This window comes from Cyanistes caeruleus, chromosome 1 (genome assembly GCF_971803275.1).
Source record: "Cyanistes caeruleus chromosome 1, bCyaCae1.hap1.1, whole genome shotgun sequence".
NCBI classification, from domain to species: domain Eukaryota; kingdom Metazoa; phylum Chordata; class Aves; order Passeriformes; family Paridae; genus Cyanistes; species Cyanistes caeruleus.
The window spans coordinates 25,342,389-25,361,796 of record NC_141701.1 but is presented as its reverse complement, the minus strand read 5'-3'; the positions used below and the strand labels follow the sequence as shown (position 1 = coordinate 25,361,796).

Sequence of the window (19,408 nt, the reverse complement as noted above, 5' to 3'; positions counted from 1 at the left end):
TCAGTTGGGGATAACAGATGAGGATACAAATTCCAAAAGATTTGATGGAGAAGCCTGGAAATATTTTTTGGGTCTGGGATTATTTTTTCTGACAGCCTACTAAGAGGACAGGAAGAGTACAGACTGATGAAATTTGTTGCTTTTCTGAGATTTTTGATTTATTTTGGTACTTACTGATGTATACAGTTGACAGAGACCAGTTCTGCATATGATGCCATTGTACATTTCAAGGTATCAGAACAATCTGTTCTGGCAGAAGCACATAGCTGAGTAAAGAGTGGTAGTGAAAAGAAAGAGAAGTTCCTTTGAACTTCTTTGAAGTTCCTGTTCTCTCTCCTGGCTCCCAGCTTGGCTGTACACTTTGCTTCAAAGACAAAAATAGTATCATACCAGATTTGCTTCCAATTTTCTCAGTTCAAACATCTTTCCTGCTGGTTATTGATATTGATCTGACAAGCTCCAGGAGAGGTTTTCAGGGCATTCTTAAAGCACTTCTGTTGGCCTCAAACTGTTCAGGCTATTTGAATGTAAAAAACCACCACGTAGACCAAGGTTCTGGTTTTGTGTTTGTTCCAGAACAGATTACACCTTACCAAGAAAGTTTTTATACTGGGGTTAAAAAGTAAATGTTTGAGACAGAGATGCAATGTTTGCTCCATAGTCATGTCTGCCTATGCCACAAGCCAGGAGCAATGGTGGACTTGAAGGACTGGCTGTGTGGTCTTGTCTATTACTCAGACATTGAAAACAAGAAGAGAAATGTAGAACAATCTTGCTGCATGCTGGTTTCTTCAGCTATTGATTAATGCTTTAAGGTCAATCAAAGGAGGGTTAATTTTGGAAATTAAGGAAATATGAGAAAGATTGTCTCTGCTGTAGCAGTAGAACTACCAAAACACAAACCCTCATTGACACTTTGCAGCCTGCTCTTGGCAACTGGCAGGGATTTGTGTCAGACTGGCCTGGAGCAGGTTGAAGAATGAGTAGTAGCTTCAAAACAGTTTTACTAGGACTGAAGTGCTTACATGATGCCACAGAGACATTAGGAGGTTCTGTAGGTATTTTAGTCTTTGATTTTTTTGTTAGCCATTATCTTCAGCATTACAGGTCAGACATTTGGGTTGATGAATAGGTAGCTTTTATAAGGGCTGGGATTGTGTTACAGAGGCGAACTGTACTTCAGCTCAGAAAAAAAATGAACTGTGGAATATTTCCATACAGCAGACTAGAAATCTGGTTTATTGACATTGAGGAATCGGGCCAAATTAGTACGATAGTTTGATGGCAGAGCCAAACCTGAAACCCTTAAGATCCTGGGGATGCATGCTGCATGTTTAGCTTGCTCTTTAAAGGATAGTGATTAGGATACCTTTTCAGGCACTTTGATCAGACAGAATGAGGATATGTACGTGTATCACTGATACATATATGACACATATATGTTTGTATGAGTTGGAAATAACAGGCAAAGAGCTTGTAAAAAGGGGTGCTACAGCATGCTACCATGCTGCCCACACTGGCATTGCTTTTGTGAAGGTGGCCCTGGTAGACAAATGCCTGCTTCTGTGATTTTTTTGGCATTAAGAATTGTATTTTCAGTCATTTCATATTCATATACCTGATTCTGACTTGCATGTTGAACTTATTCACAGGCAAAAATATGGGTTCATCTTATTCATGGGAATGAGAACTTTCTATGTCCTTATCCCAAGAAATATCATGAAATAAAACCGAGTCACTCGGTTTCAAAAGAAATGTTGAGCACTTCATGAGCTAAATATGCCACTATTAGAAAGAAACAAAGAAAAGACAAATAAAATGGAATCTTATTTGCATCTGATTTACATTATCCTGTGAGCATTGATTTCATTTTTATTTCATTCTTCCTAATACTATTCAGATTGCAGACTGCAACCTTGCTGCAAATTTACAGCTGAGTTTCATTGTTCATTTAATCATCTCAGGTGTTACTGAAATAGGGAACGCTGGTGCTTGAAAGATTTCCCCTGAGGCTCATGGGAGCTGCCTGTATCCTGAGGCTGGAGGAGGGGGTCTGCAGATACATTCTGGCAGTTTCTGTTCTGAATTTTGATGATTGTCTATTGAAAAATTGCATGGGCCATCCTGTGTCAAGACAATCATTGCTGTCTCCTCCTTTTAGTCAGCAATTTTTCTTCAAGCTTGCTACTTAGGCTATGCCTTTTTCTTCTCCATCCCTAACCCCTTGCTTCAGCTTAAATATTTGCAATAACTCATGTTTCCCTCTCCCTCATTCCTTTTGTAGGAAGGAACAAACACTGTATCAACACTGTGCAGATGTGTTTTAACCCAGCAGAATATTTCAGTGAGTTTTATGGTGAGTTATGAAATCTTTGTGGTTAGCTCACAACACAAGAGGATTCTTTGATAAACACAAGTAACTGGAGTTTACCATGAAGGTATCTTTGTCAGGGAATGTTTTTCTTTCTGTTTCCTGCAGCTTTACTTCCTTTGGTTCAGAGAGTCAAAAAGTTAACAGCCTTGGGCAATGGGCAGTACTATCCATGATTTGAAATTCTCTTTTAACTAATATTTTATATATTTTGCTTAAAATCTACTGTGTCTGTAAGCAACCTCCTCTATAAAATTATTTACCACTGAATATTTGCTGAAAGCAAACATGAAAATCATTATTAGGTTCTGAATAATTATGTTTAAAAATTAAAAAAACTAAGAATTAAAAATATTTTGAAATCTTTGTTTAGCTGCAGTCTATTTCTATTGAAATAGGCTTACAAGATTTTTGTGGCAGGGATCTCTGATGTTTTCTTTTAAATTTTTCAACTTAAGTTTTGTTCCTGATTTTTGGAGAGGCGAATTTGTGATGGCATCATAATGAACAAATGAATGAATGCATAAAAATGTAAAAATTTCCCCTTGGGCAACAAATTTGCTCATATTAATGCTGGAAGAGAGGGTTAAGTGCTATGTGACAGAAACTGTATTAGCTGTTGCAAAAGGAGCTACTCATTTTGATCAACAGCAAAACGTTTGCCTTCGAATCTCCAGTCCCAGTTGGAGAGGCAACCTTTCCCCTATAATTAATTTTTGTGTGCTGTAGTCCATTAGAGAAGAGAGTGACAGCCTCTGGACACAGATTACTGTCTTAGGTATGGCCCAAAGGAACATTATGGTCTTAATTAAAGGAGGCTCAATGTGTCAGCTATTGCAATAGTTTGAGCATTTTTTAATACTGTGTCAGTATCTAACCACCTTAAAAGAATCCTGGTAGCAAGCAAACGAAGTAATTTAAAGGCAGCTCATGTTCTTTGTAAGTTTTGCAGGACTGCTATTGGGAATACTTGATAATTTATGAAGGCTTACACCACCAAATTAATTACATTTTCCTGATGCCACATGTCTTTTTCATACAAGCTAGCTCTGAATTATAAGTAACAATATTGTCCTTGTTCATTCCTTCAGTACTGAAGACAGCTTACTAATAACACTGGTAGAATTCAGTTGCTGTATTTTATAAGTGTCATTTATTAAACACTACTACATTTAAGGTGGTATATGCTCCTCTAATATTGACCCTGATTTCTGCTGTGTATACTCCTGCATCTCAGTTCTACGCCTTTGGCATGGGTTTCATTTGGAACTGTTTTTTATAGCTTAGAAAACATAAGTTCTGAGGAAGTGACCAATACAGAGACTTGTTGTGATATGCAGGAGGTACAGTGCCATGTATTCTACTGTTTTGTGTGGGAATGAGGTTGCACTTCAAGGTACTGTTCTGACAAACAGCATATAACCTTGGTGTCCTTACAACAGGCAACTCATTATCAGTGGGTTTCTTCTGACATCCTGCAGTCTTGAATTGTGTTTGGGTTTTGCATAGCAGATATTTCTTGGAAAACCTGACAAACTGTCCTGATGTGGTTGGCTTAGAAAAAAAAATGAATGTTTTCAATTTTTTCTATAAAATAAAATCAATTTGAATAGATAGTGTATGAATATAGCTAACCCCTGAACTTCAATCAGCAAGGAGGGAAATCAGTGTACCTTCTATTTCCTTTAATAAGATTTTAGAATATTGAAACTTTTGTGTCTCTTCCATTTTTTTTTTTCATTTTTTCTTCTGATTTGTATCAAGATGATAGTAGAGCATCTAGAGCTGCTTTTGGAATAATTTCAAGTCAGTGATTTGTACAATGAAACTAGTTTTTTCTATGATTTACTATTACTTGAAATAAGAATTAGATTGGAGATGAAATTCCAGAAGAAGATCTTTTTCACAGGAAATCTCACTTTTCTGCAGTTCCTTTAAATACTAAAGTTTGGTCTGTGAAAGAAGCATGCTGTTGTGAAGCTTCATTGGACTTTAAGTGGGATTGGGATGAAAAGACCCTCTTTCACCTCAATTATTGGAAAATGCAGATGAGAAAAATGAGGAAAAACCCAAAAGGTACTGTGAAAACAGTATGTATGTATGTGCCCTATTTGGAACATGGAATGTGCAGGAGGATCTTGCATCTTCTTCATAGGAGGGAGTTTAAATGTTATTGGATGATGACACTACATTATTGGTGCAGGAGGAGTAACTTTGGAGCTCAGAATTCTCCAGCACTTAGGCTTAACACTTTTTCCAGTGAAGACTTCTGTTCCAATATTTTCGTTTCTGATTATGGATCATTGTGGAGCCACACTTTACTTTTCAATCGTATCAGTCACACATGTCTTAAAGGTCAGCTTCCAAACATTACTGATTCTGTAGAAAATACCATACTGAACCAATGGTGAATTATGTTTTCTGCTGCATTTAGGCTTCAGCTCTGAATAATGTTCGGTCATCTTCACATTATGTTAAGCACAATGGATGTTGAAGGCCTTCCAGGTAGTGACATCTGGTTGTGCTACTTTACAGTACAAAAATTGCCTCAAGGAACTAAGCCTCAAGTAGTTCAACATCTGTTTCAGGTTGTTTCAAGAGATGGTATACTCCTTGTAAGCTTGCCTATGAAGAATTCTTACACGAACTTTGATAGCAGAAACATTTTTCTGCTTTTTCTGCAGCATGCAGTTAGAAGTTTACTTTTATAATAAGTATATTTTTTGTGCTTTGAAATTTAAATCTATTTGGAAGTGGCTGGTGAAAACATGTATTAATTGAGCATCAGAAATATTATAAATACTTGCAAGGACAAAGGCATATTAAACAGCCCTTCACACAGTCAGGACTTTTAAACTGGAATGGTACTGGCCGTGTTTTGTCCCCATATCTGCTCAAAAGTAGAGGAAATCCAGGTCTTTGTTAGCCCATTTAGAAACTTGCCACTTATTCTCACCCTTTGTCTTCTGACAGCACTAATGTCCTTTAATGTCTCCTTACTCAGAATAAAATTCTCTGTAACAGTTTCACAGCAGATAATAAATCAAACCTTCTTAGAAGACATTTGGATTTCTGACCAAAAATTAGGTTCTCAGACTTTCACTCGGTCTTAAAACAATGCCTCCTAAGTTTACACAGTTTGCACACTCCAAATTTGTAACTTCTAGTGTACAAATATAAATTATCAGCTAATGGCTGCCCTGGGTCAGGCCATATTAACTGGGAACCACAAGATGGTGCTGCCATAACTGACCTGTTTAGTCTAACCTGGCTCAGCAAACAAGAAAACACTTTGCTGTCCCCTCCTAAAGAGGTAACAAGAAATGACTCACCATGAATCATCCACTCTGTTGGTCCCCAACACACTTATAACAATGTGCTATTTGTTTTCAAGGTGTCAGGACGACACTTTGTCAGGATGAGCTGCATCCTCTCATAGTGTCTCCTTCAGTACCTCCAGTGGCTGGGCAACTTCATCTAGCAGGAATCTCCTAGTAGGAGATTGTTTATAAGATGTAGTTATACTCCAATTGTCTGGCATAGCAAGTGCTAAGGAAGAAATAATGTGAGAACCCTGATGATGGTATATCCAGACCCAACAGCGCAGCCAGACCTGTGCATGTCGTGGAAGCTGATGCCTGACTTTAGTATGTGAAATGTGCCACACTTGTAATCATTTCAAAGGTAAGGCCAGAATGGCTGGGTGTTTGCCAGTCACATCAGGATGTGCATAATTGTCTCAGCCCTATACATAGTCATTGTAGTCTTCCTCAGAACTACAAAGTATTTGTGGTCCAGAGCTGATCCTGCTGCCCCTGATGGGAATTGTATCAAATGTGTCCAAGGATTATCATGCAGGTGTTCTGCTGAATCTTGCTGGGAGGCCTAGAAGGTAATTACCTTTACCTGCAGCTCTCCCTGTCCCCTGGATGCAGTGATGAGTGTGTACTGGCCCAGGCTGCTGTGCCGATTTAAAAATCCGCCCTGTTCCCCCATGCCGGTTCTTTTCTGCTGGGACTGCTGTGGTACAGTGGAAAGGACCACATGCCTGAGCTTCAGGGCCAGGATTCCTGCAGCTGCCACTCCAAAATGCCCAGCAAACATGAGTGAGGGTGTGCTTGGGGGTCTTCACTGGCACACACTTCTGCCAGCTCTGCTGTGGGATGATAACTGCTGGCAGATGACTGTGAGCATCTAGAGGTTTTAAATGTCCCAGAAAATTCCCCATGTTTCTTCTGTCAGTGTTTGCATTGTACCACCCTCATTAGTTTCCATGTATTACTTGTCCAAATGAAACTGATGAATGAAAGGGATGCTTTCTGTGATAAAAATAACATTATTTCTGTAGGATTATTATTTCATTTATCTATCTATTAGCAAAAAAAAAAAAAAAAAGACATGAAAAAGGTGTGTTCAGGATCACCTTAGCCTTATAATAATTACTGATGTTAAAGTGAATTACTCAATAAATAGCCTGTTGGCTGCAATGAAAGAGGATCTGAGAATAAACTGTTCCAAGAAATACCATTGATATGTCCATATCAACCATGAAAGAATCAGGAGGGACACATAAGGAGAATCAAATCTTTTCCTGGAACTAATATGCAGTTGCTTTGAGCAACACTCACATGTACAGTAGTGCACAATCTTTATTTATTGCATTCTCACCAAGGAGTACTTCTAAAATGTTATGAGAGACAGATCTAGAAATATATGATTTATCTGGAAGCAGAATGAATTTGATGGGTTAAGTAGTTTGGGTTTGAATGAAGATGTTCCTGTTTTCACACACCAAAGACTGGTATTGATTTGATGCATATACAGAATAAACTTCTTCACAGCTGTTTAAGCTGTGCCCTCTACAAACTTGCATGAATATTTAGATTAATGTTGCCTTTCTCATCACATCAGTGCTATTAGGAGGGTTTGTGTTACTCAGGGAAGCAGTTTGGTTTTGCTGGGTTTGAATGAATTGTGTTTTAGGAGAACTCCTTTGAGTGGGAACAATCTCATTTTAAAGAGTTATGTGTGATCTGAGTTTAGAGAGATGCTGAAATGGACATGGAGGCATTGAGCAGTTTGGTAATGCCTTTGTGATAAGACAGAAGGCAGCATAGCTAGCACAGCCTTCTAAATTCTGAGGTTGCTTTTAAAGTTCTGTTGATGAGTCATAGTTTACTGCCGGATACACCATACACAGCATACTTCTCACATGGTTTGCACAGAAGAATTTTAAGAAAAATGAGGATTTTATCAAGCCTGTTGTGTAAAAAAATGTACTTCATTACCTTTAAACTCCTTACTAAAGCTGCATTGACCATGCACAAGTAGCTGATTGTTTCAAAGCTTTTTACAACTCCTTGCTAAAAAAAAAAAAAAAAAAAAGCTGCTACTCCATTTGTTGTATTCTTTACCTGAATTACTTCTTTATGCTCTTTTCTGTAACAGTTTTTCTTTACAGTTTATTTTCAGTTTATCTAGAAGACCGGTGGTAATGGGCAGTACAAATAATTTAAGTTCTTTTGTAGTTCTATCACGTCTGTCATCAGCAGGAAAGAAGCATTTGCGAAAAAAGGTGAAAGTCAGTACCAGTGTTTTTTCCTCATAAGACTCCAACATGAGAAGCTCAGAGCACAGTAGCTTTGCTGAGAACTGCCTGACAGACTTTATAAAGATTTGTCCTTTATTAATATTTCTGGTTTCTGGTCTGTGGGCAGTTTTGAAGAGGTCAGTGTTCTCCTCTCCATCAGACAGCAAATGGATCCCTTTGGTTCAGGATGAGCAGTTGGGTTTTCCTCCTTGAAAAGATGAGTGAAGAGGAGAGAAAGTCAAATCTGGTTCTGCAGGTTAATCTGTAGAACAGTCCCAGACACAAAAACACAAAGGTGTCAAAATCTCAGAGCATTGCACTTGGATCCACAGGAGCCCACTCTCTTCTGAGTGCCTGCTGGTGTGCCTCAGTATCCTTTCTATTGCAGCAACATCACTCGAGTATTTGAATTTATATTTCTTCAATGTGATCCTTTTGTAAAGTAATAATCTGTGCTTTCAAAATGTTCAGTCATACTGGGGGTAAAGAATGTGACATTTGGGCATTCCTATGGGATGGTGACCAGGTTGTCCTGTGCTTGGCAGCACAGTGCAACGTGTGGCTTTTGGGTTGGTGAAGAAGTGCCTGTGCTTGGTGACCTTGCCTACCCTTCTGCATCCTTCTCTGCCATGCTGTTTCTTCCCCTCTGCCAGGCATCATGCATATTCTGGAATAAACAGGTGGAAAGAGGAAGATCCCCTTCCAGCAAGGTCCTCTTTGTGTGCTGGGAAAAATCCACCTCCAGTATTAACCACTGATGAAGAGCATGGTCATTTCAGAATTACTCCTTATACATTGATTTCTGGTGGATTCAGCACCAAAGAAATCCTCCGTCTCTCTCACCTTTGCTTCTCCTTTGTGTTTGGACAGAGAAGGATTTCTTTCTCTTGCTGGCTAGAGGAGGTGAGGTCAGAAGGAGAAAGAGCTTGGGTGGCCGAGTCACAGGTGGCAAAAGATCTGGGGAAGGTCTTCAGATGGCTGACGTAAGGGTTCATAAAGTGATGAGGACTCAACCCCCAGTGTTCCTTTAAACCTAAATGTTTGTATGTGTTACCAAGCCAGCATGTAAAACTATATAAACATTTTCACATGTTGAACTACAGATTAACTGTGGTGCTTATGATGATAATTAAAGCCACAAACACAACATATTGTGAAAAATTCCACATGCACATTTAGGTTCCAATCTTGCAGTCATGGAAGGGCATTACTGAGTTTCTCTTGAAAGTTGTTCTTTGTATTCAGCAAATCTTAGGTGAAGCTGAAGGTCTTGCAGATTGAATATCACTATTTGTACAATTTGGAGAAGGTCTTTCATTATTTCTGGAGGTATTGTGTAGATCAGGATTTTTTTTAATACTTTAAGTGAAAGAAAGTGACTTCACTTTAAGTGAAAGAAACTGACCTAGAAGTTTGGCATGATCCATATATAGTATTTCAGATCAAATTCTTAGACAGGAAACTTTAATTCTTGACTATTTCAAGCCATTAAGAGGAGTGTAAATCTGCAGGGATGGGGGAAAATGAGATTTCAAAAATATGTTTTATTTCGGGCTTGCAAGTCTTTTTATTTAATGCTTGCAACAGCAAGGCAAATGTTCCTGAAAGTTGTTTTATCTTCCTTTGGGGGTGGTTTGTTATGTTTGTTTCTTGTGTCACAAACTTTTCTGTGCAAGGCTGAGTCTACAGCTGGCTGTCAGAGCTGAGTGAACCGGACATTTACTCGGGGTACGCTGTTCCTTGATGAAGCACCAATTACCCTGAAATGTAATAGCCACATCAGCAGCTGAAGAAAATAAAACTGGACCATGAATAATAACTTTGTATGTGTATTTTTAATTTTTTTAACTAGTCTCATAAATTTTTAAAAGTTTGAGATGTGTTTTTGAATGTTAGTGGTAAGTGAGACTAGAAATGAGGCAAGCAGCAGTATCCTCTCCAAAGTAGTCGAGAGGCCAAGATGTAGAAGCCATGACTCCTACCAGAACAGAGAGAGAGAAGATGCCTAATGTAAGTAAAAATATAACCTTGCTTGCTCAAACTGCAGCTCCAAATGAGTATTTTGATTTCTCTAACCTCACTGAAGTGCTTGTACTCCAATGTGATCCTGCATTGATCTTATTTATTTCACTGATATTTCTATTTCTAATTTCAGGCCTCATTTTCCACTAAAGTTGTGCCCGGACAGTGCAAAGCAGAACTGTGGGAGAAGGACTTGAGACCAGCTCTGAGCAAGCAGGAGTATCTCCACTGCTCAGCACTGCAACATGTTGTCAAAATTATTGACAGCATTTTGGGGATGCCAGAATATTGGCACAGTGTGGATGGGGCTATTTCAGGGATCTTTCCACCAAGTGGCAGAGATGTAACTGAGCTACATTAGTAGCAGCCCAAACAAGCAATAACAAAAGTTTAATGGCACAGGGAAACTAGTAAAAATACCAAAGTTGATGGTTTTCTTCCAACAATCAGAAGCATTCAAAATTAGAAATATTGAATAAATAGAAAGAATGACTTAGTGTCAAAGGTCATGTTTAAGATTGAAACTGATAAACAAGTGTATTTCAAGATGCAAATGCTTAAATATTTCTTTCTTTGTTTTAAAAAATGAGCCCTTTATCTGCTATAAAACATTGTGTCAAAATTGTTGATCCTATTTTTAAATTGTTTTATGCAGTGTTTTCCTCTCTGTTGAGTTTCTGAGATTTTTCAATTTTTTTAAAATTTTAAATTCTCCATAAAAAAATTTCATAAATGAGCAAAGCCATATTTCTTCCCATTAAAAGACTTTTTTTCCATACAAAAATTAGTATTTCAAGAAATTGACAGTTTTTGTGAAATAATTACACTTTGAAAAAAAACAACAAAATAACAACAACCATCCTTACACACAAAAAAAGAAGTGATACTTCAGTAAAAAAAGATGTGATGTTAAATTCTGAGCAGCTGCAATCCAAAACACCTTGCAAAGTGTTGAGAAATTATAGCTACAGAGTCAGCAAAACACAGGTGTAAAGGCTCCCTCTGTGGAGCACAACTAACTGCGATGTTTTTGCTGTGTATTTGCATTTATTGGGATGTTGCCTTGGGAAGCCTTGATGGCCACCCTCTCTGGGAACCTGAATTCAGGGTGAGAGAAACATCACACTGGGCTGTTCAACTTGAGCCTTGTGCTAAGCCTGCCCTGACACATGCTATTATTATTATTCTCATGGGTTTCTCTTACTCTGCATTAATGCAACTAAGATCATAACAGCAGCATATGCACAACAAAGCTGCTAACCAAGGAAATATCAGGCTTACAGCACTTCTTTGCACCACAGTTGCTTATCAATGAAGCGTGTATATAGCCTAATTAACATAACTGGAATGACTATAATTATGCTATCATTTTGTTTACTTTAGCACATTCTGTTGAGGTATATGGGTAGCAATATTTGTTATTGAAATATTCCCCCTTGCTACACTCAGGCTGTTTAATTTTCCTGTTAGTCTATTTTATTTATGGTGTGATTTAGTTGGTTAAAAGTGAGGAAAGTATTAAAGTCCACAAACTCTTTGCTTACACAATCTTCTCTGCTTTGGATTTTGGGCACAGTCTGATAGAGCTCTGAGTAGTTTTCAATCATGCAAGTAAGGCAGTCCTGTTATAATTAATGCCACTATTGTCTTAAATAAGGCTTTTGAGGATAGAAGCCTAAGAATAAAAATAATCAAGAACATGCACACCTAAAAGCCTTTCAGGCTCCCATTTGAGAAAATGCAATACAGTTGAAGCTGTTAGCTTGGGATAACATTGCCAGACAAAGCCAATGGGGAAAAATTGTATAAAACATTTCTTTTGCCATGGCTTAGACTGCCCTACTGAAATGAAGTTGTATCCCGTTTTGATAAAAGTAAGACATCACTCCCAGAAGTGTTTCCAAAGAAGGTTCCACCCTAGTGCAGCAGGGTGATGCTTGCTTCAGCTTTTGTATATTCCATGTGGACTTCTGCATCCTCAGGGCTTCATCAGTGGTGTCACCGGTGCATCTTTGTGATGCATCTTTGTGATCTGAGTGACTGCAGCTCAGGAGAAGCAACCACAGCACATTCTTATCCCTCATGCCCTTGTCTAGGGGGGAGAGGAAGGGCACACAGGGCATCAGTCCTTGCTGACAGGCATTTCTGGGGGTCTGGGACTGTAAAAATCCTTGTGATGCTGTTGCCTTGGACTTCTCTCAAACTCACTCACCCACAGCACAGGCACACAAAGCCTTTCACTGAAGTGGTGCACATCCAGCAGAGACCTGGATCATCAGCTCTCTTGCATTTCACCAGGGCTAATGCATCCCACTTTCTGATGGTGTGCAGAACATTAATAACATAAGTCGTGTTTATACAGATATATGATTTTCATAATTAGGGATAGCAAGAGTGTGCTTTAAGGTAAGGATGTACAAATTAACACAGACATACTGAGTGTGTTGGCAGTTTAACACACCTTTGGGTGTAGTCCAGGGTCTTTCTCCACATTAGAGGAATAACAAAGTTTCTCTTGGGTCTCTTGCTGAGTTTGCTTGTCAGCTGAAAATTTTATTTTTTTGTGCTTTTGATGGAACCAAACTGTGGTAGTGTTTCTTATTGGGAGAGTACCCCTTGTGTGCAAGCTGTCATACTTACAATCACTTCTAACTGGGAATAACTTTACTTCTCAAGTTGGCACATCCCACAGATGAAGTGCCTTCAGCATGTGGCAGGTCAGAGGTGGCCAAATCTTCCCAGGGATCTTCTGATGAAAATTGGATGCTCTGGAATCTTTCCTCCCCTTTCCCTACCACTTACACAAAGACAGTAGAGATGTCTAATTAAAAAATACCAAGTATAAAAACATGGAGGGAATTGACTGTATTTTTATTTTTTTTCCTGATAATTGCAATCACATCACAGTCCAAAGAGGAGGAATAAATGAAGAAGCAGCACAAGCTGCTTCAAGCCCACAGTTGAAGTCTCACAGTAGCTTTGGTGTTTCTCTATGTTTCTTTACCACTCTTGGTCAGGAACCATATATAAATGAATAATGCTTACATGGAAGATTTCTCTTAGAATTATATCAGCTATTCCTAATAAAAGCTCAATATGTGGAGCTTAATCATCTACCACATGTTTTTTATTTACCAGTTCTTATTTTTTATTTAAAAGTGCGCATTTGATTTCAATGAGTAGACACAAATTCATCTCTGAAAATATATCATTAAAGTGATGCAGTTTTACATAAGAGATGAATTTTAGGCACACATCACATGTTTTTAAGAATAAAAAAAATCTGTTACTGGAACATAAGCGCATATATGCTTTCTCTATCCCCTGGCCATCACCATGAAATTAGGGCTTGAGGCCATAACCTTTGGAGAAAAACACGTGACTCTTTCCATCTGATTTCCATGTCAAGGACTTTAGCATTGAAATGACAGCTGATTCTCTCTCCTTTTATGCAGGCACAAAGGCAAGGAGAGGACTGAGGCTGAGAGACAAATATCTCAATGTCCAGTGCAAGTGAAGCTTGTGCCTTAAGAACAGCAGGTTTGAACAGCTATGGCAAGTTGCAAGACTAGTCATGATTTTAATCCATCTTCTGCTCTTATCCTCTGATGTGCTTGTGACGTGTTCTCTCTCATTGCAGCCCATTAGCTGATAATAGGGCACACGGAAGCATTTTGTGGGCTGTAAAGAGAAGAGACTAAATGTTGTGACATGCTTGCCAGTGACCATGGCTGGACTTGCTGATCCTTGTCTTCCACTTCTGTGCTCTTGTTTCAAACAGTACATATGCAAATGTCTTTCTGCTGCTTGTTAAATTGCCCTTGAAGTCTAACCTTTTCTATTCCCAGCTTGTCTTCTCTTAAGTACCCTGTCAATCATGTTAGGACTTTCTAGATGTGTGATGGTTTAGTGGGTTTTTTACAAAAAGACGTTGGTTTGCTTTGCTAAAAAACATGCTTTTATTTTCCATTGTGATTTCTTAAATTCAGAATGCAGAAGAGGAATCCTTCCAGTTTAAACAGCTTCCTAGTATTTTGCAGTGGTTTTGGGAACACAATCTCACAATGCCTGGACATGAGACCTTGCTGCCTCAGAGAGGTGATGTGAGACCCTTGCTCCTTGCATGAAGAGAGCCTTTCTGGGGCTTCTAGAAAAACCAGGCTGTGAATCATTTTCTCATTGCCATTATCATCTGGTGAAGTAAACAGGATTTTACCCTTCATTTTAATGTTTAATGTTTGTACTTGCTGCTTGAACTCTTGTCCTCCCTATCCCTTTTCCTGCTTATAAGCACTACTTCTGCTACTCTTCCATTCCCATGCAGTCCTCTTTTCCCTTTCTTCTCCTTTTGTACAGCTTGTGTTTCCCTTGTACTGGGTTATCTCAACAGTTTGTATTAAACTCCTGTATTAAATGGCATGGCATTTCTGCAGCTGCACACCCCACTCCGCTCTACTCCATGATTTCTTTATTTTCTCTAGGTGCAAGTGACAGCAGCTCAGGCTGCAGTCACCAGCTGGCACTGTCAGGAAGAGCAACATGTAAAGTTTTATTACTCCAACAAGCTTAAACTTCCATGGTCACTAACATCTTTTTGTGTGACCAGCCTTAGCTTGGTGAGACCTACTGCTGTATGCAACTGGGAAACAAGTAGCATCTTCCTTCAAAGAAGGGGATTTTTGAAAAGTAACAGAATGAGTGAGGGATGAAAACCATGCTAAAAGGAGCTCACACCACATGCAGCTGACCATGTGTGTGTTTTTGTGAGGCTCCCGAGGTCCTACCCCCTGCTGTGGTCACAGAGAAGTGCCTGCAACAGGCAAGGCAAGAACAGCCTGCAAGGAAAATAACTGCAGATAACCAAAATCATTACAAGAACAAGCCCTGCTTGACATGACTTACGGCACAGCGCTGCGACTCGAATAAAGAGCCTCAAGATGTCTGATGACCACAAGTGGCAGAGGTATATGGTGTACTTACATACACCCTTCCCAAACATTGTCCTTCTAGTGCTGACCACTGCAGTGGTGGAAGTATTCCTTCAAGGGCAATGCCTGCCTCAAACCACTGCCTTTGCCAAGGACAGCTGCTCTGCAAAGGCTTCTTTTCGTACCTTAGTCATTTCCCAGCAGACAGGAAACTGATCCTGTTCTCAGACCAAAATGTCTCTTATAATCCCAAACTGAGACACATCATGAAAATATTGCATTTTTATTCAAACCAGCCATTGTTTAATTGTGTCTTCTTTATCAGCAAATTGCTTTCTTTTAAAAATTCCCACATGTGACAAGTCACATTGTAATGCATTACTTCAGGCTGTATCTTTCATTTTGCATTAGGGTAAGTTGAGCTTAACATGATTTGATGCTTGCAACCTGCTTTAAACGTGGCATGTGAAAGATTTGAAAGAGATGTATCTTTAAGGGGAAACAAAGGGTTTATAGATTTCTTTTTTTCTTTCATTTATATTTTTCTCCCATTTTAGTTTCAAACGGAAGTTAAATAATGGGAATGTTAAAGAAAGAATTAATCAATGCATCTCTTTTTCCTACTTGTAAAAATTCTTTGAACTTTCAATTGTTTGTTTGATTTGTGCTTTATATTTCCCAAATTACTGAGAGAAACATCTACCTGGTGACTGTTAAGAAAAAAGTCTTCTAGCAAAGAAGCAATTATGTTGGAGAAAGAATGGTTATACATTCTCTAATGGGTGCTGATAACAGAAGAAACAATTCCACTTTTAAAAGATGAAGGTTTAAATGTCTTAGTCATTAGAATGGTTTGCAATAATTTAATTTATCATGTTTAGCAATAAATTTACACTTAAACATAATATGAAAAAAATGCATATTTTTTCTTTAAAGAGTAGCAAAAGGAATATTGTAACATTCGAGGTTTTGGGGTTTTGTTCCACCTAGAAAACCATTTGTGCTAAGAAATGTTTTCCTGAAACATTTCTGAGCACAAGGTGACTTCTCCTGCTACAAGTAACTGCATAAACATGTTGGTGCTTGGAGTCTGCCTTAAGAGTTTTCTGCTTTCTTTGCTGCTGGTGTTTTATTTTCTCTGAGATTATTCAGAGGCAATATAGTCTATAGACTATATATATTTTTGCTATAGTCTATGTATATAATCTAGAAATATAGTCTGTATATGTACACAATATACAGAGCCTATAGAGACTGTGTATTCAGACACTATATGGTCTGTGAGACTATATTACTTAATAAAGTATGAACACAAGCAGGTTCATGATTCATACTGGACTAGACACTGGTGGTTTTATTCCTTCTGAACCATCCTTTATTGCCTTTTGAATCACAGTAATTTCAGTGGGATGACTTGGACGAGGATCTCAGTTCATTATACCCATGAGTAACATGTTCTGGTTTTATGGACTTTTTCAGTTTGAGGATCTTTATTTTAGTTGCATATTTCATCTTGTATAGATGATAATATAACTAACTACAGGTTACTTGTCCATCATTTCAGGTCTTAAAATTACAGTTTCAGAAGGCATGCTCTGGACCACCAGTCAGGAAGCAGAAACGTAATGTTGGAAACATAAAGTAACATCATATAATTAAAAATGTACAAAATCAGAATTCTTGACCAAAATGGTGTCAAAATCTATTAAACTCTGTCTATGCCCTTGAGGGCAGAGGCTCTTCAGCAAGACCTTAACAAATTAGAGAGATGGTCAATTACCAACTGTATGAAGCTTAAGAAGAGCAAGTGTCAGGTTCTGCACCTGGGATGGGGCAACCCTGGATGTACAGACAGCCTGGGGGATGAGAGGCTGCAGAGCAGCGCCACAGAAAGGACCTGGGGGTCCTGGTCAGTGGCAAGTTGAGCATGAGCCAGCAGTGCCCTGGCAGCCAAGAGGGACAAGCGTGTCCTGGGGGACATCAGGGACAGCGGCACCAGCCGGGCAAGGGAGGGGATTGTCCTGCTCTGCCCTGCACTGGGGCAGCCTCACCTCCAGTGCTGGGGACAGTTTTGGGTGCCACAACATGAAAGAGATATTAAGCTACTAAAAAGCATCTAAAGAAGGGCCATGAGGATGAAGAATCTTGGGGGGAAGGTGTATAAGGAGAAGCTGAGGTGACTTGGTTTATTCAGCCTGGAGGAGACTAAGGGGAAACTTCATTGCAGTCCTCGGCATCCTCACAAGGGGAAGTGTAGGGATAGGTACTGATCTCTCCACTCTCATGACCAAAGACAGGGCTTGAGGAAACACCATGAAGCTGAGTCAGGGGAAGGGTTAAATATCAGGAAAAGTTCCATTTCTGGAATTCCTTGCATTTCTGAAGTTTCCTATAAGGCAGCTGTTGGAAATAACAAGAGAACAGCCTCAATACAAGGGTCAGCACCCAGTATTTCTTTGTAAACCAAAGGGTATATTTTTGTTTACACTCCTTGAAGTTGCCCAGATGGCATGTCAAACCAAGAAGTAATATTATGAGCAGAGGATGTGGTCTGTATCTCATGGATTTGCTTGTAAATGATTTGGGATAATTTTGATGATACCAATAAAAGTATTTTTGTTTCCAAAATGGAAATAATTTTCACGTTCTGGTTTCACAAAAACTAAGTACTCAGTGACTTTTTCACTTGCCTAAGAAGTGGTGGGCATGGAGATAATGGTGTTTTCTAGCTCATCACTACTGATTCATCTGCATTTAAATAGGAAACAAAGATAAATGTAATATTCTTTGCATTACCATGGAGTTAGCCACTAAATGAGAATTTCACAATCTGGCAGGATATTGAGTTTCACTGCCAACTATTTGATTTAGTAATATAACTCAAGGAGTAGTGGCTAGCATAACCCATTGGTGTTCAAGTGGACAATATATCAAGGAAATACTGAAATGGATGCTGCGTTGTTACCATGTGCACTGGGTCAGACTGTTGTAACACCCAATTCCTTGAGCAATAGTTAAAAGCTCTGTACAGCAAGCTGACATAAATCTAGAAAGTCAGCCAGAACCTCACACTAAATTTTTCCAGGGCACGTGTCAGCAGCTATCTGTTGTGCAAAGCACCTTGCTAGGTACCCTGGTCTGCAGTGCTGCTAATTGCTCCCAGTGCCAGCTCTCTTCATACAGATAGCCACATGAGCAGCAGTGGGAATTACTTACAGAATTGTTACAAAGCCTGCAGAGGGCCTCTGGGAGCCTCCCTCTTACTTGCTGCATGCTGATGAGTTCTGGTTGTTGCTGATCATCAAAAGTTGCTTCCCTTTACAACCCCTAAAACACCAACTCTTAAACAGTCTGTACATGTCTGCTAAGGCACAACAGAACAGGGTGGGAATGCAACTCATGTTAGTTCCCTACTCTTCTGAGTTGCCAGTCTTTCAAAGAAAAATGCTTTTATGTAAGCCAGTTACCTTCAAACCACCCTTACTACAAGTCAGGTTAAGGTAAAATCCAAATGAAAGTGAAAATTCACAACCTCCAAAGCTGACTGTGAGTACATAGGTTTATGCAAGTTATGGGCAGAAGAAAAGAAAAAGGCACACAATCTGTGTACATTGAAGTTGAAAATGAAGTTACTCCAGCCAGCTGAGGTGCTAAAAGTGCCTCAGTGCACACCTCATCATTGATTTTGGCCTCCATTGTGCCTATAATGTCATCTTGCAGCTATTGGAGAGGAGTATTCTGGGCAAAGCCACCAGCTCTGAATCACCTTTCCAGAGGTCCTCGGTATTGCCAAACAGGCTTCCCACACAGGTTTTTCCTGGGAAGTTCGAACAGACTGCTCCCTTCCAGCCCTCTCATGAGAGGCACAATGGAATTTGACTCTCAGTGAACCTTAAACATCTTTTCATGTCATGTAGGCAAATTTTCCTTCCAAAAAACTGTTCTAATCTTTTGAGACACAATCACATAGTGTGAGAAACCACTTGATAAAATTTCTAAATAAATACAACATGGAAAACAAATAAATCCTGGTGATGATAAAAGCCTAATCCAATAAACTAATCTGATCAAAAGATCAGTCTTGTAAAATCAATTACATTTGTCTTCAAACACAAAGACATAGGCAAGGTTTTTAGAAGAAATACATTCTCTGTAGGGATTAAACCACAAATTGCTTTATGAATATACTCCCCTAAGAGAAACTAGAATATAATTCCTAAAGGATCTCTATCAAGAACCAATGGGAATTTAGTCTCTTTTGTACTAGTTTAGCAAGTCACTTGAAAACATGTAAACAATGTTTGGTATACAGCATGTGATTTATTGCATACACTGTTTTGTCTCGGTGCTTTCAAGGAGAACAATAGCAAGCTGTAAAACCTTCTGCTCCAGATCATTCCTTCAAAATAAATCCAGTTCAGATGCTCTGTGAGGACTGGTATTTCAAAGTGATAACTGGCAATTTATAAATCACCCACTTTCTTTTGCAAGGAGACA

At 39.0% G+C, this 19,408-nt stretch overlaps 1 long non-coding RNA gene across 1 annotated transcript; it reads left to right on the top strand.

The window, feature by feature from the left end:
- The first annotated feature begins 2,002 nt into the window (after positions 1 to 2,002).
- On the top strand, positions 2,003 to 17,539 carry LOC111924555 (uncharacterized). The gene is made up of 4 exons (XR_002861709.2): positions 2,003 to 2,160; positions 2,285 to 2,356; positions 10,117 to 14,946; positions 16,476 to 17,539. It is a non-coding gene; the product is annotated as an uncharacterized LOC111924555 (long non-coding RNA).
- The last annotated feature ends 1,869 nt before the right edge of the window (positions 17,540 to 19,408 follow it).